We start from the raw sequence: 23272 nt of genomic DNA on the forward strand, positions 1-23272 counted from the left end.
TATATATATATATATACATATATATATATCCCTGTCAAGCTGGTAAAGGAGACAGTTTCCAGGTGACTGTGAAAAGGGTAACCAATTCTGCAAGGACACTTCTCACGTCCATTCAAAGTTGATAACCTCTGCCTTAATGATCCTGTCAGGGTCATTCAAATTAAAGACCCGTGGGAAGCTAAATTAGAACGAATTGAGATATAATCCCAAAATGCTGCAGACTTCATCAACTAGAGGCCAGTGATATATCTCTGTTAAATGTATTTTATGTGAGAATGACAGAGCTTTCCAAAGACAAACCTTTTATCTGTCACTGTTCAAGGTTAAAGCCAATAGAGCCATAGAAATCAGAATTGGAAAAGAGGGCATTTGTACATGCGCTTGGGTTTTTCGCATATCTGAAATGTTATAGATGATCAGTGTCATTATGACTGATGAGGCGGCACTTTCAGTATTCAAAATGCGAGGATTAGGTGAGAATGACTTTCATTTCCTCCCCAGATAGCATCTTTTCTGTAGCTTGCACATGTAGATGAGGTGGACGGAGACTTTTATAGGGTGACCTGCAGCCAAGTTCAGCATCGACCACACTACTTAAAATAAAGGGTAAAAGAAATGGCTGTACAACGGTGGGGCCTGGTATGTAAATTACAGATTAATAAATAGGTACATAGAAAATGTACTGCAATTACTGCTGGAATTGCATAATAATTTTTATATTACATGATAGTTGATTCAACTATTCAACAGAGGAAACTCTGGGAAACTTTTGCGTGTCTGTCTTTTTAATTCATCAACCACAGCTCATCCAATCAACTTGGCAGGTATATTGCTGGAGACACAAGGAAATGTAGTGTTGACTTTGATTTATTAAGAGATTAGAGATTGTGTATTTGCCTTGCAATCCATTCTCTCCTGCTTTATCCGCCAAATGAGGGACACAAGAAGAGCTGGAGTCAATCAGCTGACATAGGGTGCGAGCTGATTGACAGGTCGCCAGTCAATTCTACATTTTGTACAAGAAAAAATAAATATCAATTGCTCAGGCAGTTGACAGAGAAATAACTTTAGAGGTTTTAGGGGGAAAAAAAGCCAGACATTGTCTTGTTCCAGCCTCTCAAAAAGGAGTATTTACTGCCGGGTTTTGAAACAAAACCAGACATTTGTCATCGTCCTGAACTCTGGGAACCTGTGGCTTTTGTCTGTCTTTTTTCTCTAATGTATTGACAGTTTGTAGTCTAAACAATATATCGCTTGACTGAAAAGTACAAATGTGTCATGCTGGCAAAGGAAAAGATGACCCTGTCATCTAAAACTTGCTGCACTGGCCGACTTTCTGTTATCTGCCCTTTGCAGTTTTGAAGTGATTAGTGATTATGAGTCATTATCTGGATCGTGTTGTCAAAGTAATGAAGCTGGTTTTCACACATGTTGACTTGATTAAGTGATCTGGATGTCTATGCACTGGGCCACTGGTTAAACGGCTACATTCAGTGTTCAACTGAATTGGTAAGGCGGCAGCTTTTTCTTTTCTTTTCTTTTTATATTCAAAATGATGTCAAGGCAATTGTGAAATCAGATCCATCATATACTTATAACTTAATTTAATTGCAAATATTCTCCCACTCAGTGCTTTCTGCACTCAGCATGTTTATTTTTTTTTTTTTAACTAATATATTTCTAGCTGGCTGACTAAGCAATACGTTGGGGTTTTACTAATACATTCTGTCAAGTGAAACCAGTAGATCTGTTTAATACTCTATGCTATACCAGGGATAAGAAAGTATTTCTTATTTCCCAGTCGTCCTTGCCTCAGTAGATAATCAAAACATGCTGAGCAATTGAGGAAACTGCAACAGGCGCATGTACTAATCATTCTAACTGGTATGGGACAGTCCAATACTTTTCCCATTTTCATTAGATGAGGGAAAACCTCAGAAATGATATAAATAAATCTGAAAGTGTCACAGAAGAGTTAAAACAACAACCTCATTGTGGCATTTGGCATGATTTTAAAATATGTACATGCATTAAAACATGAAAAAAATTTTTTTTAATGAATAACGTCTACTTGGACACCGAGAAAGAACTTGCAGATAGCCAGGTGGGTGTATATGTGGCATATTGCTATTATGAATGAATGATTTTCTGCTGAGGATACAGATCTGCACGTGCACAAGGTGGTGGCACACAAGCACAGGTTCAATAACCGCACCATGTAGCTTTGTTAAGGATGCTTTTACTGCCTTGCTTGAATCCAACAGTATTCACACAACAGCACATTATGTGCCGTAACTCTTAAGGTACAGTAACCTGTCACTTGCAGAACATAACTTAGCCAGGCCCAACAGGACACGATATATAGAACATCTTCAGACATAACACAGCAAGAACCCTTCACTGAATGATAGGTGCGTGATCCTCGGTTGGTGAAACCTCTACCTCAGGCATCTTCCGATCGTTCTTGAACCGACATTCAACCTGCATTTAACTGATGAGGATGTTTTTCCAAAAAACAAAGGATTAAACAAGGACAAAATAAATCAGTATAGTGACTGAAAACAAAATGAAAGTGACAAAACCATCATCAGTCAGACAACGTCTAGAATGGGAGGCTATTTCACAGACTAGGGGCAGCAACAGTACAAGTCCCTTCTAAACACTCTATAAATTAGAGAATGGTACTGACAGGGGCTATTGAATGACCGACTGTAGCACATGGTTACGAGATCAGTTGTGTACAGTTGTGAGAAGCAAGACCATTGAAAGCTTCAAAGAGAAACAGTAGAATTTTAGTCCGATAGTCCCACGTACAAGTAGTTACAGTAATCTTATCTGACGGAGATGAAGGCGTGAATGACAGTTTCGAAGTCTGTCATGGATGAGCATCATTTTAATTTGGCTATGATTCATAAATGATAAAAGACCCCAGCCAATGGGGGCCACCACATCCAGTGTACTCCAAATGTCGGTCCCTAGCCTGAATAAAAGCGTGACCCTTTAATAACACAATACAGGTTAGTGTTAGTCTGTGCAATTTGTCATTGTTCTGTTAAACAGTTTGTTGCTTATTGAAATCAAATGAATCACATACCCCAAACAATGGGATGTGTTACATGCTGGTGAATGGTAATTGTCAATTATACCAATCAAAATCCAATTGTCCAAGCACAAATCTTGCATTATTGAATTCGAATCTAATGTTCTCACTGAGGCTGACCCATTATCAGATTACATGATCCTCTGTCGCTACACGTCCTACCCCCATGTGGAAAGCAGAAAATAACAATGTAATTAAGACAGTTCTGTTAATCAGATAAAAGGGAAAAGCAGACTGAGAATTAATGGTTCCAGTTTTGACATAGAGGATCCTGTCCAATCACAGAGGTCGGCTCAAGCAGCCTGGTAAACATTTTTCAAGGATGCATGACCACGCTTGCATTCATTCTCAGTGAAAACACTTTTTTTTTTTCCAGTGGGTGCTGCAGGCTTGCCAAAAGAAATGACTTTGATGTCAGTGGCAATGTCAAAAGCTTGAATTAAATGATATCCCCAAACATCTTTATTTATAAACAATATAGTCAGCATTCAGACACTTACAAGACACTGGGGCCAGCAGGCAGTGGCCTAATCAGCCAAGCAGAAAAAGTCATTCCTCTCCAATGCCTGCAGATTACGTGTTCACCCAGGAGTCATGTTTAAAGATTTATCCAACCGCAATGAGAGTGCAGCCAGGTTTATACCTACAGTATATCCTCTGCATCATAACCCCAAGTCTATGACCACAGGTCAGGTATGAGCAACTTTTGCCCCATCAAAGGCAACTTCATTTTTTTATTTGAAAAGTTGCTATTGATGTTTAGCTTTGTTATTAGGTTAAATTCACAAGACATTTCTTGATAGGGTAGTTTTTGATGGATGCTAGCCAGCATGAAATAGTGGTATGCTCCATGGATGGCCTTGAAACTGGACCAAATTTCAGAATTTTGAGTTAAGCTCAGTCCAGGTAGTTACATAAATGCTTCAAAAACAGTGACAGAAAAATGCCACAATATAGTAGATGATGAAATACTGATGAGCTTGCAGTTGAATCAATTAGAGATGATTGACAAGTTTGTTAAGTTAAAGCTTAAAAGTCTTTCAGCACTAATATGAAGTTTGTTACATGTACAGGCTTTAAGTACAAAACTGATCAAACGTAAAGCTAAAACCTAAAGCTTTTCAATAAGCATTAAACAGTACTGAGTAAGTGCATCTAGTGTGCATTTCTTCAAAAAACAAGTTCAGCAAACGTCCCCAGATTTGTTTCCTGACCAAACCTGCCACAAGGGAAAGGAGGTAATGAGTTTGCAAGGAATATCATACACGGAAAAGTTACTGAGTACCAATCTTTATCTGTTTTATTCAAAATAGGTACTTACTCGATTAGCCCAGAGTAAAAAATAAAGTGTATATTTACAATAATTTAGCATGTACAGAGTTCATATACATGTCTTAGTGATAGTGATAACTGGATCTGGTGTTCAGATCCAGTTATCACACACTCAGTGCGCTGATATTGCCTTAGTGTGCCAATTGGATAAAGTGGACTTTTAACAGAACAATATTTGGGCTTGCAAGTGCTTTGGTTCAGGATTTATAGTTTTATCACAGTTGAAACTTATTTTCACTCAGCTTGCAGCATCACTGCAGAATGCATCACACTTTATTGCACTTTAACCTATTACCTTTGGGACTGTTGAACTATTTCTTGACATTTCTTTCACAGCACTATTCTAATCTGCCTAAATGAAGAGCACATTACTTTAAACTACAGTATATAGTATACTGTGAATGACTAGATGGTTGTTCTATAACAGAGCAAGTGAAAGTCTGTGGCCGCCACACTTCAATTTATCTGTTTGGCTTCGGACAAACACTCAAATTGACCTCTAACTCAAACACACTGCTATCCTGTTGGATGTTGCTAAAGCCTTGGCTTAATTCACAGTTGATAAGTAAAGAGCAAGAAAGCTGATGCTGCTGCTGCGGCTTTGGCAGTGCCACTAGTTGGAAGAGTACAGACAGCACACTCATTTCTCTGACATTGTTTAGATTTTGCTGATAGCATGAAAGGGGTTTGTGACAAGGAAGTGATTATATTTAAATAACTGTTCTCACTAATAAAGGGGGGTAATGCTGTGTCTGTGTGTGATCACGAGTAATATACTTTTAATATACAAAACACTTTTAAAGCATTATTGTCCGACTTTTAACCTTGGTCCTTACAGAGTAGGTCACAAGTTGGGGGAAAATGAAGGTCACTTTAAACATATAGCACACACTGACCGGGTCTATGGCCAACAGCACAGAAGGACGACCAACTGTGATGGTACCTCAGTTGTGTTGGGGAAAGCCATCTTACCTCTAACTTGAACTAATAACTCAGAAATGAGGTTCTGCCTCATAGTACCAGACTTTGGACTGAACAACACACATATACATACACAGAGATGCATGTCAGAGGACTTTGGACGTTTTCCATCAACCCTTACCCTACCCTCAACCATCATGACTACACACACACTATAACACTATGCCATCAGGAGTGCAAAAGTTACAAAAGGATTCATGACATTTCTGATGAATATGGAGAAGTCTTGGATATAGAAAAAAATAAAATGTAATGTCTTACATTTAGCTGTTGCATAAACTGCATTAAATGTGAATTTAGAAGTATTGCCAATATGCTTGAATAAAGTACTTTTGAAACAATGCCAATTTTAGGGTCCAGCATGTAAGAATTAGTAATATCTAATGGTGAGACTAAGTGATTATGCAAGTGTACAGATATGCTAATGATATTTAATTTCTGCCACTAAACCCTCCTCAATGTTACACGCAGCACTTTTAAAAATACATAAAGAGGTTTTACACTCGCACACAGAGCACAGGCTGAAGTGATGTTGAGGCTCCACCATTTGTACCATCAAATGTGCTTTTTGCTAGTGTGGATGATGACAGAGACTATATATCAAAATGCATTGCCAGTTGGGTTTTGTTTTGCAGTTTTATGATACTGTAAGATACACTGGCAAAGTGCAATTTGTATGTGGTATGGTGTTTCACGCACTGGTACTTCACCTTGCAGAATTCCAAACTTAATGAGCCTTGGTCTTTCTCTTTGAACATTTTGAACAAACCTCCAACTACAGCCACTGCTTCTGCCGCAGAGAAGGAGTACATTATAATTTGCCATTTAAAAACACTGGGAAGAAGGAGGAAGTCCTAATTGCTTTGTGAGATTACCCCTCTGAAGCAAACCAGGAGAAGACAGATCACTTGGCTGATAGGGACCAAAGGTGTAATGACAGGTGCTGTTGACTGAGCTGGGCTAGTCCCCTATCCCATTCACATTATCAGCCTATCAAGATAGGAAAGCAATTTCCCAGCCTTTCATTTCATAAGCTATGCATATCAATGCTCCATTAATCAAATGATAAAGTTCCTAAAATCCACCCATGCAACACATCCTTCTCTGGCCCTTTCAGGTAGTGTATACAATCAGGACTCAACTCAACTTTATTGGAATACACTGGTAATATTTCCCTGGAAAAATAGATTTTACGTGCAAATACTTGAAAGTATAATGACACATTTCTGCAAATAATTATTCCATGTAATCTGCATGTGGGTAAACAGTATGTTGTTGCAAAATGACCTGATTGATTATTCAGTAACTTTCAGTTTCAACTGTAATTGATCAATTGCATGAGAGTGAACACTGGAAACGCACAAGATGAAGATTGACAGATTATAAAATCACCACATTATGAAAAATCATCACATTTTCTCCTCTTCACTGACTGTTAAAAATGGTTGAAGCCCGATAACGGTGCCTGAGTTGAAAGAAAAGATGGAACAGTGTCCCTCAGCTATTTCACGGCTGGATAGTATGACAGGTAACTAGTGAATGGTATGATTGATTGCCACTTTGTTAAACAAAGCAATTAAGCAGGAGAGTAGAGGAGTTGCTGCCGTGGAACACAGAATGGCTTAAATAACAGCAAACACTGGAAAGACCTGAGCAAGAACTAATTAAAATGGATGATGGAAGAATATGCCTAAACGATTATGACTTGTCGAAAAAGTTATACTTGCAGATGGAGAATGCCACTTTGCACATGCATTTGGCGCGTATCAAGACTTTGGATCCCAGTAAATAAGATTATATACGTCTAAATGAAGTCTGCAATGGACTGATGACCTGTCCAGGGTGTATACCGTGTGTAATCCTGGGTTCTTCTAGGATCAGCGGTTACAATTAAGCGGGCTATGGTTATGACAAAAACATGGGGAGAGCATCTTTATGGAGAGTGCATTTAATCGCCTTTCACCACATCACTCTTATCTTAACCATATTATAAAACAGGATGTCCCATGTAATATAGTCTCTGATCCACATGAAGTAAAGAAAACACCCTTACACCCTGCATCTCATCTGATGTCAGCTGATATTGGTTCCTGCTCAGATGACCTGAAAGAATAAGTGGTATATGGATGACTAGATTATTCTTTACTTGCACAATATATACATTTGAAAGTTTAAGGATTTCATCTCTCACTTGAGAAAGGTTGTTTCCCCCCAAATTATCTAGGTGATTTTGTTTTTTCCATAAAGTGTAGAGGACTGGAAGGGAAAGCAAACAGACGGAGCGAGCAATTAAATTAGGAGGAGACTATCGTGTCTGTGATGTGCACAAACAACACCTTTTTTCTTTATATCAACAATGACACGGACACAGCACTTTTGCAAATTAAAAGCGTGTCCCATCGCTATACTTTTCAATCTGGGCAAGTTAAACATGACAACAGGAGTTCCATTTGCAAGTAGACTGCCTCACACACCACAATGCCCTTTTGAGACCTGGTATTAAAATCCCATCTGAGAGATTTGATAATAAGTGGACAGCTTTAAGTTTATCAGTTCACACATTTGGAATTAGAATGGATTCTGAAGGTGTTTCCTGTGACCACTTGTGATTGGATTTCACAACTCCAATCTACATGCAAATTCAAACTAATTTCTGTTTGCAATAACCAAATATTGTTTGTATCTAGTCTGACGGTATAGTACAGCTCAGTGTCAGTGTCGGCACACGCAAGAGAGCAGAGGAGGGGCCCAGTGAATCCATGTGCTGCACACGGATCTAAAAAGATATATTACTTGTAAAAAAAGTATTATGTGGTGGTTATTGGTAATATAGCAGAGGCCACATATGAATCAGTGTATGGGCACTGTGACGTTTCTATTTATAGTGAAAACGTGGCAAGTCAGAGGATGTCTGCTGCGTCAGCGAGCCTTCAACATGGCACATGACACATTTATGTTCACACACTGCACCTGTGAATATACTGATCAGATCTCAGTTCCGCCTCGATGCATTTTGGGTGCATTTACACCTGTACTTAGAGCTTTTCACCTGCGATTATTACTAAGGATGAAATGCGATACTGTGCATGATCATGGAATAACTCAATATTGTTGATGTGTCCTTCAACCTTCAAGATTTTTGTTTTTGGAGCCACATAAAGGACTCCACGTTTTAGATTAAAAAAAAAATACCATGACCTACTAAAGCTTCTTCATTTTGGTTCTGTTCAATGGGAACTCTGAGGCACACACCCCAACACCTTGTGTGCTGGGGTGTGGGTACAACAACATTAGACATGTAATAGGTGTGAGAGCCAGCACATTGTCCATTGACATTACTTAGAAGTGGAGCACAACACTTAATAGACCTTGTTTAGTTTCCCTTGCTCGAAGCTATTGATTTGATTTTACCTTTGGGTGTCCCTTCCCCTCCCCTGCTCACTACCAGCTACCCTAGTGCTGAAGGAGCTCTTACAATAAGTGATTTAGGAATTGCATAATGGAGAGAGTTTAATGAAGGCTCCCAGTCACGTTGGGAGGTTAACATTACTTAATTAAACAGACAGGGTTGGGGTGTCCACAGAGACAAAAGAAATGTAGGCAGATAAAAATGACAAACTACAGTACAAGAGGTTCAAATTAAGATGGGATCTGATTTTGACCAGTCAAGGAAGATGATAATTTACGTGCTGCTAATAAAGCTACAGTCCATGATAGTGTAATTGGGGATAATGATGTCTACCTATCTACATTCCACATCCATGCGTGATATATTATGAGTTAACAAATGATTAAAAATGTTGAGGAATCCTCATACCCTCCTCGTTTCCACACACTAACCTTTTTTTTTTTTTTTAGTACATCTAAGACAGCAAATGTGCAGTATTTATACATATAATTGGTCTTTCATATTGACTTGTTGGGAGTTGTGAAAGGCAGAGATTACAGGCTTAGCAAGGTCTCAAACCTTTCCAGGAGCACAGGGGATTACGAAGCAAAGATTATATACTGTCTTAAATAAAAGTCACCTCCCTGTTCCTATTTTTATATCTGCAGGGTAAAAACGTCTAACTTTTCAGGACAGCATGGCTGGGTTTAATAAATAACATGCACCACAGACACTAAAGAGAAACCCAAATTTGCAAACCTCAACCAAATTTAAAATAATTTAACATTTGGCAAATAATAATTAATGGATGGACATTGTGCAGACTAGAACAAGCAAAAGAAATAAAACAAATCTGCCAAAACCAAAAGTGTTTTTTAATTGAACATCTGCTGCAAAACACAAAATAAAACTACTGATATTGAAAATCATTGCTGTTTTAATGACATTTAAGGACAATAATGTATTGGGAATAACAAAACAGCTCTTTGTCTGTGTTTTATATAATCAATCCTATGCTACACGTCACACATGAAGGCTTTACACACAAGATCTGCAGAATTTAAGTCTATAAAATATAAAATCTAGTGGAACACATTTCAATAGACAACCTGGTCAGAGCAAAAAAAAAAAATCACCCTAAAAACATTCTGTGCAAAATTGCTATGAGAAATCCAGTCATTTTGAATCAAAACCTCATTAAAATAGTGTTGCTGATGGATTCACTGTGCCATGTAAGGGGTGCAGATGTCATGAAGAGGCTCATATTAAAAGGGAAGCTTTTTTGTATTACAATGCCTCTGACATGGCAACCTTCTATAGCTCACCACCCACAGCCTGGAGCCCAGTGCCAGTGATTCAGACTCTGCTGTTTCATCAGTCATCGTGTCTAAAAGCACCATTGTAAGTAGGGGCCCACACTGTCACAGGAAATATTGTGTGGAAGCAGAAGAGAAGGCGAGGGCAGGAACACCACTATGCCCTTAATGCATTTCTATGATTAGAGAAGAAAAACAGAGAGGAAAAAAGAGAAAAGTACACAAATGCATCCATGTCCCCAAAGGAACTACTTAAAAACGAGGGGAGGAAAATGTGCCGGGAAGGAGTGATGAGGAAAAAATGCATAACCCAGGGTTAGAGACAGAAGACAGAGGTATGTCCTCAAAGTCATTAATTGCCTGTGTGGATGGGTGCATCCTTCAAACCCATTTCTTTATCCATGCGCTTGCCTCGCTTGTTCTCACCCCTCCTTCCATGAAAACATTTAGCCAAAGGTTTAGCTAGAACCTAAAACTATTAAAGCCGCGCAGCTTCAGTGAGTAGCCAGACTAAAGAGAAGTGACAACATGTCCCAGGGGAAGGTTGACAACAGAGGACAAAGGAAGACAAGGAGAGAAACGGAGAAAGCAAAAGGGAGGCAGAAAGCAGATGGAAAAGAACAAAAGGAAGAGAGGATTAAAGTAAGATGAGGTAGAAACACAGATTCAAGGTGGTCGGGAATGAGCACCACAGGTTAGAAAAATATTAGAAGGACAGTAAATGAGAGTATTATTGCCCCATGGTCAAACAAGATATTTAGGATAATTACACCACTTTACACTGATATGGTTTTAAGCCAGTATATTTAAACCTTACTACTCACTAAAGTTATTAATTGAAAAACCCAAATGTCACATCATTGGTGAGTTTTACCAAAGGCACACCAGACTTAGAAAAAGGTCCCTTCCACATAATGCAAATCCCAGTTAAGTATTAGTCTGTTTTAGGAAGTCAGAATTGTTTTTATATCAAATTGCTGTGCTGACAATGCAGCTTGATGTTTCCAAATCAGAAACCCTGTGTATCGTGAGGTCCAGACTCACCTTTAAAAAAAAGGCAACACCGCCTTCAGATCAGAGGACATGGTACAATACAGCACTGTCAGAGCTGAACAGAAAGGAGGCATTAATGGGACAACAAAGGCCTACAAGAGGAGGATTGAGGGCCAGCTGTCTCATAACAACACACAGAGGATGTGGCAGGGGATACAACATCTCACAAACTACAGAGGCAGTATGGATAGCACTGTGAATGCTGATGCCTGCTTGGCTGAAAAGCTGAACCACTTCATCGCTCAGTTTGAGGTTAACAGCCCAGCACCTCTCTCATGCATTTAATTGATTTTAGCTCTACCTTCACCACCATCATTCCAGACATCTTGGGCAGTAAACTGTTGGACCTGGAACTCTCCTTCTCCTTCTCCATCTGCATTTGGATTAAAGATTTAAGACTGACTTACTGTCCTCAGAGCGTCAAACTTTTCCCCCACACATCCGCTGCCTCTGAGCACCGGAGAGCCTCAAGGCTGTGTGCTGAGTCCGCTGTCTGTACACTCATGACTGTATGCCCACCCACTTGCCCAACATCATCATTAAATTTGCTGATGACACAACTGTTGTTGGGCTCATCTCGGGTGAAGGAAAGTTCAAGTGCAGAGACTGTCAGTGTGGTGTGCAGGAAATAACATTACCTTTACCACAACTAAGGCAAAAGAAGTAACCCTGGACTATAGGACTAAGCATGACTCAGATGTAAAAAGTGGAGAGTGTCTACAGTTCCTCGTTGTCTACATTTTCAAGGACTTTCCCTTGTCAATCAACCCACCGTGATTGTAAAGAAAGCTTGACAGAGACGCCACGTCCTGAGAGTACAGCGGAGAAAAAAACGTGGAGAGGAGACATCTGGTCACCTTCTGCCGAGCAGCCTTTGAGCATGTTTAAAGTGTTGTATGTAGGCTGCTCAGCAGCACACAAAAAGGCACGACACTTTCAAGTGAAAAAAAATCATTGGCTGCCCACTGCCCACTGCCCTCCCTGGACCACATTGCCACTTTTTGCTTCCTCAAAAGAGCTCAGAACATAATCACACTTTCCATTCCAGTCACTTTATGTATGAACTGCTGCCAAAACAAGCACCTCCAGATTCAAAAATGGTATACTCTTAACTCAAACATACATCTGTCATAAACTATTCTTTTTTTAGCTCAGTCCTATAAACAACACTGCTGTTATAACTATGCACCTTATTGTATTATCTTCATACTTAAATGCACAGATGTCCTTTTTAATCTATTTCTCCTTTTTTTATATATGTGGTCATTTTCTTACTCACTGTTTATTATTTTTGATGTCCTTTATGTCATATATAATATACAGTATAACACATATAATTAATATTGGTTCACCAACAATTTCTCATTAAAGGATAACTTATATCAATAGTTTACCAAAAAACACATCTATATTGAATTATGGATAACCTTTATGATGATGCGTATTTTATTTAGGTGTCAATTACCTACCATTATAAGGAACATTAAACGTTAATTTCACACTGTAACAACATTTGTGTTTGGATTGTTTCCTTATAAAGCCTTACGATGCAAGTCCACAAACGAGTATTGCTCCGTTTTTTTTTTCATGGTCACTTTTGGCTCATAGATTGGTTAGCTTTTTCAAGGGTGGCTGATTGTGTAACTGCCTACTCAAGCAGAAGTAGCACAACTAGTAAACATATTGGGAAAGAAATGTAGAAAAGTTGGAAACTTGGAAATCAATTAAGGGAGACCTTCATTTTCAGTAATGCTAGACACAAACAGGCAAGAAAACAATGTACTGACAATGTAAATGCCTTTGAGATGAGTTTGTTCTGTGGTTTTTGTCTTTGTGGGCATGTTCGTTGGGCTTTAAATATCAAGAATATCACCATGAATATCATGAATAAGACACTAGATGGCTCCAATAATATAGACGCTGATTTCCATGTTATTAATCACTTCACTGATGCATTGTAAGACATTGGCTCATGCGTATACATCCCAGCAACACAATATTCACCACCTAAAACAAAAAATAAGTATGCATAGAAAACTGAAACATATTCTCTCAATTCACCAGCTCTGCACAGTCACGCAGGGCTGATTACCATTGTCAGGGGACTGCAGACTCAACACTTTTTCACTTCCAAAGTTAGTGCAGCTCTGTTGGGCATTATGGATAGCGCTCATGCTGAACTCTCCCTACCTACCATGGTGACATAAACTAAGTATGGTTCTCATCCTCTAAGAAATTAAAGGCCTGTGTTCAGCAACGTAACATGAACACCACGTTGGAGACATGTATGCATGCAGAGAGAGGCTGCACACATCACCATGCTGTAAAATGTGTTCATTCCACCGTAACACAGATACAGCTACGACACAAGGATGTAGTTTTATTGTTTACATGCACGTCTCTTTAAATGTACATGACTTTTCCCTGTACAAGTCATTTCAACAAAGATTAATGTAACCTACAAAAAGCCATATACGGTCCTGGTTGAATGACTTGAATCCTATCAATCACTCTTGAAAGCTGCATGAAGGAGAAAGACGTGTGAGACTGGCAGACGGTTAACCATGGAATTCACTTTTACTGACATTTAGAGGCTTGCAATTTTCCACAGCAATTGAGTTGATTGTGTCACACTCGTGTCACGTCTCTCTTGTAATCCCCGTTTGCAAAGTTTCCTTTAACGAAACTTGATGCAAAATGCCTGGTTTCGAGTTCTGTGGAGTGACCAAAATGGCGTACTCAGTGCACTTTTAACTTGGCAAATAGAGACTGTACTGTAATAATTACACTACTAATGAGTAAAAAGTCTTGTTGCCTGGTGGTAGGGCTCAAGGCAGTTGAAATGCATTGCAACACCACACATTTTGGTGGCAAAAACTCTCACAAAACTGAAATTAATTTTCTCCCTCTTTTGTTCCCAATTAGGATGTTTTCCAGAGCATGTTAATGACTTTTGACAACCATTGCTGGAATCTCTCTGCCCCTGCGCTGCCCAAAAGGTCATTTCCTGGTAGTATAGGGATATGTTCAGAAAATTTCATGGATTTTCATGAATGTCAACTTTGAAGGCTCAAGGGTTCTGGTTCATCAGCCTGGCCAGCAGTCATAAAGAGGGGGAGAGGATCGGGTCATTGGCAGCCTCCGACTTAACAGGATATGTATCAGACTTGGAGACACAAACTACCCTGATAGGAATAGTAGTCACTTACGGAGTTGGGCGGGGTGCGGGGGGGTGGCAGCGATTCCATTGCTCTTTTACCCAGTTCTGGATTCCCTGCAGCATGAATTAACATTTTATATTCATAGCGGAATGTAAGTTGCTCTGGCACTGCTGAGGGCTCAGTGAACTCTCAAAAACTTGGCAAGCTCTGCCGGTTCCTACGCTGGCATTTATAATTAGCCATCCACATCCACATGCAGCCTGTGGGACACTGAATATCTATTTTATTATTATTATTATTATTACCGAGACAATAGGATGTATTACCTTTTCCCCTGAGTGCTGAGTAATTCTTATTTTTCATATGAAAATATGGCTGTGGCGTGTGTATATATATGTATATGAAAAGGGAAAGCGAGTCAGTAATGGCAGAACACCCTCGAACCTGTCAAACCGCACAATGTAATTGTTCATTAAATTAATTAAAATGACTGTACCCTTACAGCCAGCTCGGCTTTAAGTCACATTATAATATATAAAACTATCTTACCTGAAATTACAGAGTACAGAGTGATTTCCGTTTTGACGTTAATTTAGTGGGACTAATGAAATAACTAGCTAGTGCCACAATTGATTTTGATCGTGTTTTTTTTTTTTTTATCATTATTATTTATGCTATCATGGCAGCAAATGTGTCTGAGAAAAGTAATTATTTCTTCATGTTTTCCATGTAATTCCTTGTAAAGTTTCATGTAGAGGCTGACTTTTATATATCTTCTCTATCTTGCCTAATTACCATGAACTATTACCAAACCTGGAACCTTTGATACAGTGTCTTCATGCAGCAGTGTGGTGTGTATGGGTGCAGACACGGCACACCTACATGCATGAATACATGACCTCTGCTGAAGTCAAAGCAGTTACTCTGTTGGGGGGTTTGTTTGTGTGTGTGTGTGTGGGGGGGGGGGGGGGACTTGATGACACGCTCCATATCGCAAACAATGTCGTTAGGAACAAACAAGTCCTGCCTCCCCCATCATTGATTGGGAAGATAATTGTTGCCCAATTTGCATAAGAACCGATCGGGGTCTTGAGCAAATAAACACATGCATAATGCCACTGATGCGTAATTAAAGGTGAAGAGTTATTGATAATTAACCAGTGACCTTCACAAATGTCAATCAGATCTTCTGTTATCCTCTGATCAGAGAACAAAAGCAACAAAAGCGAGAGAAACAGCAGATTGTCCCTAGACTTGCACGAGTTTGATCTTGGGATCTCTTTAACGTTTCAGTGATATTTAATAATTGATTAGATACACATGAGTGGTAATAGTTCCCTTTAGAGTGCATATTTTTGTGTGTAATGCAGTTACAATCCCTTATCACCCAATAGGTCTTCGGCTTTTTGGGTGAACACAGGTTTACTTGATCAAAAGTACCAGTACAAAAAAAAAAAAAGAAGAAGAAAAATCCAGTTTTTAACTCTGTTCAATTTCATGATTTCATGAACTAACCTTCATTGATTCAGGACTGCCTCTCTCCAGCTGGCATCAATCCATCACCAGTGCTGGTTGAGCAGAATGTAATACAGCCACCCAGTAGACGCGCTGCATACCTGCTTCTGCTTGCACTCCTCCGCTCTCCTCCCCTTGTCATTTCCTGTTTGAAAGACAGATTATATTGGCCCTCTCTCAACACGCAAAGCCCACACCCCTCAGCTGCATCATAACAAGCTGTAAATGAACTCAAACGCTGCCATCAACTGAAGAGCAAACTGAAAACAGACATGAGCTTGTTCTCCTGTCTTACTCTTTTTTTCTCTTCTCTAGTTTTTTTTTTTCCCCCACCATGGGCAAGGAGTGGGATTTATTGTTTTAATAAAACAACCATAATTCTTCTCTTTCTATATCTACCAGCAACATATTTATGGAATCGTGAATTACTCCACCAAACATTGTGCCAGTAAAGCCAGAGTTATGAGGACATCATTGCACATCACCACAGATGTATCATTGTAATGAAAAATGACCACACCAGGCAAGGCTGCACCGCTCTTCCACATGGGTAAACTGTCACGTGCACACAGTACAGGGCGACAAGCGCAAAAAAAAAAGCTCGGTTTTGCTGTACGTTGTTGCTCATGTTGTACATTCAACAGTCAACGCAGACATCAGTCATCGCTGCTGTGTTTCCCTCTACAGCCTCCCAGACAACGCAACAGGTCCTCAATAACAATACCTGCCAATAGCGGCTCATTTAATAAAAAAGTCATTTGAGTTGTGCTTCTTATGTGGCTAAATAGACTCTTTAAAACAATATCAAAGTAGACATAAAATTCATCGACATAGGAGACGAGGAAAGAGGAATTTCAAAACAGCATTTCAGTTACAGTCGAATCCCAGCGGTGAGAGCAGACTCTTCATAGATCCTCTCTGATGTCAAGTGTCTTTGACATTTCGCACAGGAAAATAAACGAGTTATCAACACATTTACGCTGACTTTTATGGCAACGTTTGCCCTGGTCCTTCTAAAGATTAATGAATGTGTTTATTATCAACAGGTAATCAGTGTTGCCTTTCTAAAGGGTACTGTCAATAATGTATGAAAGAAAGATTCATTCTTGTGGAAGCCACTCTGTCGAGTCAGTCCGACCCATTTTCAAGGCCAAAGACGAATCTTATATCCCCTTCAAATGTACTGCTGTGCTGCAGTGCAGTGCTTTTGAAATCAATTACATAACATTTATTAATATCTCTTTTGATCCATGTGGTATCTTTATGAGCTGCTATATATACTAATGAGAAGACTATTAAGTATAGTCTCTACTTGACTGTAACTAAGCTGCTTGGGATCAAACTGTCCTTTGTTACTCTTAAAGCAGGCTTATTATGTAAAGTAAAAAGTGAAGTCAAGTGTTATTATTGCTTTCATTTGTTAAAGATAAACCAGGAGAAAACTTAAACGCTAGACTTTCAATTAATCTGGCTAATGTGATTTGGGATTAAATGTTAGTGTTGAATCTATAGCACCAAGTCACACATTGACAAGATGCTAACATTTTCATTAGTCCGGATTTAGTTGCTCTACACTTCCTGTTACATTTAGAAGTGGTTTCTAATTCCGTATGCAAAGCTCTTGATGATAGGGACCTTTTTTAAACTTCTTTACCTATTTGACTGCAATAAACCTGCAATCATCTGCTTCAAATGTTTACTAGATGTTCCCACCAACAGCCAGAAGAAAATGCTGTCATCTATATCATCATTATTTGGAACACATAACTTATATCAAAGAGGATAATTGTACAATATTTTTTTTAGAAAGCGCTGACCTCTATCCTTTATCAATTGTGATTTATTTTCCATCTTAACTAAACATTAATTATAGCATTGTACATGCAATCTGTGTGCTGCAAAGCGCTTTGAGTTGCATTTCTTCAATGGCTTTTCTCTGAAGGTGCTTTACAATTATTATCATCATTATTATAGGTACCAGGGGAGGTACCAGAGGGTAAAAATATGTCATTACATAATACATAATACACTGCATATTTGTCATTACATATTTTTCACAGGTTTCTATACTGTATTCTGAGCTATAGCTCCATTTACAATGTATAAATAGCCTATCTGAGGTTAACAAATGGATAATTAATCCTTAAGTAACGATTCAAAGAGCAGGGAGAGCATATTTTTATGTCACTTCTCTATAATAATGTTGCATAGTATAATGTTATAGTAATGTAAAATTATTCTGGAACTGTTGGGGTGTATTATATAGCCATGCTCAGTGCTGATGATCTTCATATGGATCATCAATATTAGTTCAACATTAACATTTAGAATACAAAACGTAAAAAAAAGAAAGGGGCTATGCTTGCAGTTTTACCCCATGCTGTCCTCCTTTCCTGACACATCCTCCCCCAAATCTGCTTACTCATCTTGGAAGATCAGCTCAAGGTCTTTTGCTGCCATAACCTCCATTGCCATTATGAGCCTCCAACCCCTCTTTTACATTTACATTTACATTCAGTCATTTGGCAAATGCATTTATCCAAAGAGACTTTTGACTGATCAACAGATTATGTAATAGAAAACATTAATTAAAAGCTACAATGCAATCAGAGTTATTCATTAGAGTGAGAGACCATCGGGGGAGTGACATAAGTACTAGGTAAGTTAAAGAAGGTTATGGTGCCGGGTAAGACAATGCTGAAGACTATTAGGGTTTGTTATTTAGTCTTACCTAAAGAGATTGAGTGCACAGATTGCCTTGTGTGCAGGGAGAGCAGTGCAAGACAGCGTTCAATGGAGGAATGCAGTGGTCAAAACGACAGAATAACAGAGTTCAAGTACATTGGTATAGACCCAAATGTGACTTTATAGTCAAGGGTCACTGACTTCATTTTGATTTGGCCTGCCATTGGCAGCCAGTGGAGGCTGATGAGCAGCAGAGTGACATGTGCCCTTTTAGGTTGTTAAAGACCAGCCAGGCAGCTGCATTCTGGATCATTTGCACAGAAGTCAAGGCGGTATATAACTATGGTAAAGGGTTGGGTAGTGTACTGAGTCAGGTAAGGCCTGATCTTTCTGAACAAGAGATAAAGTTGGTTGTCTTTAGCATGCAAGTGGATGATTGGACTCATGATTGTGTAAATTACACAGAGAATGGTCCCCATTACTGAGCCTTGGGGGACTCCACTGGTAAAAGGGGTGGGGCGAGCACCCCATGAGGTAAAATTTGAACCAGAAGAGCACATACCCTGAGATACCTATGTCAGAGTTATGGCAGGTCCAGGACAGTGGGCTGACCACCAGTTCTTCTGTTTTCTTTTTATTTTAGGTTAATTTTGCCTTTCTCATGACTGGTTCAAGGCACTATCCAACTTCTGTTCATGCTGTATTATGACCACTCCTATGGTGTTGTACTTTATTTCACTGTTTCAAGATTCTCCCTTGACCTTTTAAAGACCAGCAGGTGCATGTCTCTGTGGGAACCTGTGCAAATGTGTTGGAACCTGGGCAGTTCTTGTGATACTATGCTGGTGTTTTGGGATTTGTGTGTGTTTTCAGTTTTGCATCATTTTGTTTTTGCAGCGTGTTTCTGTCGATGCATGTGTCTTGGCTTTCTGCAGATCATTTTTCTTTTGCAGCGCATTTCTCACGTTGCATTTGTTTTTGTTTTTGTTTGTGCTTTTGAATCTTTGTGAGCATGCAGCTTGTTTCTCCGTCTGCAACTATTTAAATATTTTTCTCCCTCCATTTGATGAATTCAAGTGAATATAATTAACCATATAAGCAGAAGATGACACACCATGCAAACTGTGCATGACATTATCTGAATCTTGGCCGAAGCTGTTCGACATACAGATGCTCTGCAGCTGTATGGTCAGCAGAATGACCAGGCAGCTAAAGGATCCCAGTTCATTCTGTGAAACTTTAAGCCTCGTCTTCCCATTTCTGCAAGCTTTTGCTAGTAACTCACTCTATTATAATGCTAGACATGTCAATCAGAGCTCTGAGACAGAACACTCATCTCCCAAGGAGATTATATGTCATCAGAGGATGGTGGAACTTGCAAATCCCCTTTCCTTTCATTGCTCCTGTTAAGGGCCAAAGGAGTAGCCTTCATCTTCTCCTCTGTGATTAAAGTGGGAGATGGAGTGTATTTGGGCAGCACATAGAGAGGCTCATTACAATGCGCTAGCATGTTGTTGGAAATCACCCTGGCCAGGAGCTGTAATCCAGAATGTGCTTAATGAGGGGCCACCCAGGCTCTTCATAGGCCCAGGGAGTCAGTGAGACCTGGAGGGAAGAAAGAAGGGAGGGCGAGGAGAGAGAGGGGGAGAGAGAGAGAGAAAAACAGATTTCTGCACCATCTTATTAATCTACAGTGATTGAAAAATGATAATAATAGAGCTCACCACTGATATTTCAGCCTCTCTGTTCTTTGCTGCCTTTGCTTTAATGAGATTCAAGTAAGATGCCTGTGAGTGTTAGTGTGCCAGCAACTTGTAAACAAAAGACACTGCAGGAGAGGGTCTAATGATCTGTTACATAGAATGGGAGAATGCTAAAGAGACAATTGGAAACGTTTTATATGAGTCAAGGACTATAGATAGCGTATTTAAATGTTGTGCAAAATATGTGGTTTTATTTTAAAATACTGTACGTGTTTGTTTTTTTCAAAATAAAAAGTAGGTAGAAGGTAACATAAAAACACTAGAAGTCATGGCGACACTATACCTCCATCTGTGTGCCCAACTAACAAGGATTGATATGTATAAAGGGATGTGTTTCAGACATGAATGCAGCCACAACTGTCAAGGAAGGTCACACGTTAAATGAGAGAAAGTTGTCTGGTAGGAATTACCCAGAAATACCCAGAGGCAGAGAGTGTGTTGTTGCTCCAATCGCCTCAGACATCTGCCAGTCTATCATTAGAAATTGCAGGGCATAATAATCATAATTATAATAATAATAATAATAGTGGTAATAGTAATGCCATTGCTGCCGTTTCTACTACCTCCACATTGTGCCTAGCTGGTTTCACTGTTTTGACCCACTGGATGGCCCCCAGTAGGCATATCACAAATCATTCTTAATTATTGATAAACCAATTTCAAGTTAAAAGAGAAATAAGGCATGCACATGGGTGCAACAGCCAAGCACAATAATAAATCTGATGCAGTTTATTCTTACTCTAACATCAAATGAGGAATGCTGATCTTTTATAGTTTAATGTGGCTTGAAATATTGAAAACAGTATGAAAAATAATGGACCAGTGTGTTGTTTTGTCAATTTAACAAGCCATAACAATCCAGGGTGGTCAAGCTACATTCATAATATCTCATACTGATTGCTGATACACTATATAACCTGTACTAAACATGATTCATTTCCCCCAAGCCCCCTACACACACACCAAAAACGTGCATTGCACAATTCAAAAAATATAACAATGTCTTTTTTCATCGTAACATTAACATCAAAGGATAAGCAAAATAATATTTTCAGGAAACAAAATAGTCCTGATTTAAAGAGATTTCACACCCAAGTAAGTCCCAAGCTTCCAGTGTTATAACTATCTGTGGAACAATAGACTGATACATAATTGAGAGAAAATGAGTTTTTCCTCTGTCTTGTTTTCTCAATACATCTCCCCACAGGAGGACCTGCATACATATCTCTCAATCCCCTTATTTTGAGGGTCTTTTCAATTAATTTACTTAATATATTTTCATCCCCTGGCTTCCATCTAGTCACAAGGAACTGCCTCCTTGTTGCCGGGAGACCAGCAGTATTATCACAGTCATTCATCCTCACTCCGCTCTCTTGGGTCAGTATGTGACCAGAGTACTGTGCATATAGCTTGTTGAGTAGTGACATACTGCTTGCCATTTTCAAGCCACAAATTAGCAGAAACATTTTGTTTTCCGAACAATTAGTGTTTAGAGCTAAAGGTGGGCGTTAAAGATGACTGCAGGCAAAGGTAAACACCGGATTAATGGTAATCCATGTATTTTGACATCATTATGCAACAATTTTAATGTTCTGCAACTGCATAGGACTACTGCGTTGTGTGCTCACCACCATTGCTCTTGTTCTTCCTGGTTGTATCAAGGGTTTCAGATTTTCTTCCAGAAGCTTGAGGAAAAAACACCCACACTTCCCAGACATGACATGGGGGACAACACTTTGATTTGTGGCCATGAAATATTCATTTGTGCGCACGAAACACTAATGCATGGCCAGGAAATAAGCATAACATGCGCACAAAATATGAAATTGTGGTCATTTGTTGGTTTAGTGTCATTCCGATCAACAACTCGGCAGCTGGGTAAGCAAATGGAGTGCACCCTCGCTTGAAACTGTGACACTATACACTCGGACACAGTGGTAATTTAACTCTTTAAGTGTTGATTTAACACTGCAAAATTTACCGTGTAATGTTCATCAAAAAGAGTGGGCAAAACTACAGTGATCTACACTGGCAGTACCGTCTACAGCGTAAACTGCCATGAAACTCACCTGACGTGTTTCCTTTGTCTACTTATACTTTTTCACTACACCACTCAGTGTAAAAAAAAATATGCTTTTATATAATATTTATTTGTAAAAATTGTCACTAACGTCACTATAATGCAGTGTAGTGTCATAAAAAATTCTGTAAATGTCACAGTGGTACAGTACATGATACTACACCGCTCAGCTTGAGAAAGATATGCTTTTACAAAATATCATTTTAATAAAAATATGTCTTGCGTGTGTGTTTCAACAATGTTTCGTTTATATGTTATGGATCACGGAAGTTCGAATCTGTGAATATCTTTCAAACGTTACTTAACTTCAGTAATAATGATTTCTTGTAATTTCAGTTTTTTAAGAATATCTTTGTAACTCCTTCCCAACCTTAAATAAACCTCAATCACACTATCTCTGTCCATCGTGCAGCTTCAGCCCTCTTGCACCTTTTTACTTAGGCAGCTCTCAAGGAAATTCATGGGAATGATATTAATATTATTAATTAGTATTTCGTGCACATGTTATACCTATTCCGTGGCCATAAATTACAGGGTTTTTTTTCCCTGATGTCATGTCTGCAGCTCTGTAGTTCTCTCTAAGAAAGAAGAAAACTATCAGAGCAAGAGAAATAACTGGGACGAAGGGATAATGAGGGTTACAACATATTCAGTGCACGCATGTCAGAAAATGTGCTAGTTGAGTTGCTGACGTGACACTGAGTGACATTTAATTTGAGATGTTCACATTTTGTACTAGTAGACAAGCAAGTGTATAGAAATCGACATAATAAGAAACATGGCCTTTCTGTTTTGTTTCCCGTGTTGCTTTTGTAGAAGCAGAGGCCGTGTATATAGATTATGCTCAGACGCTAACAATCAGCCACGTGTTCAATTGGCACTTCCATACAACAGAGAT

The 23272-nt window shown here is 39.1% G+C and overlaps 1 long non-coding RNA gene across 2 annotated transcripts in view; it reads right to left on the bottom strand.

Moving 5' to 3' along the window:
- Window positions 1–23272, bottom strand: part of LOC131461094 (uncharacterized) — a 75483-nt gene that overhangs the window by 38786 nt on the left and 13425 nt on the right. Inside the window, exons 2-3 of one of the 2 annotated variants that reach the window (XR_009240442.1) lie at window positions 15847–15991; window positions 7614–7669 (exon numbers count right to left, since the gene is read on the bottom strand). This is a non-coding gene — a long non-coding RNA (uncharacterized LOC131461094). Of the gene's footprint in view, window positions 1–7613; window positions 7670–15846; window positions 15992–23272 lie in introns of those variants that run through there. The other variant, XR_009240441.1, reaches the window with a different exon arrangement.

This window comes from Solea solea, chromosome 6, assembly GCF_958295425.1.
Source record: "Solea solea chromosome 6, fSolSol10.1, whole genome shotgun sequence".
Taxonomy (NCBI): Eukaryota; Metazoa; Chordata; class Actinopteri; order Pleuronectiformes; family Soleidae; genus Solea; species Solea solea.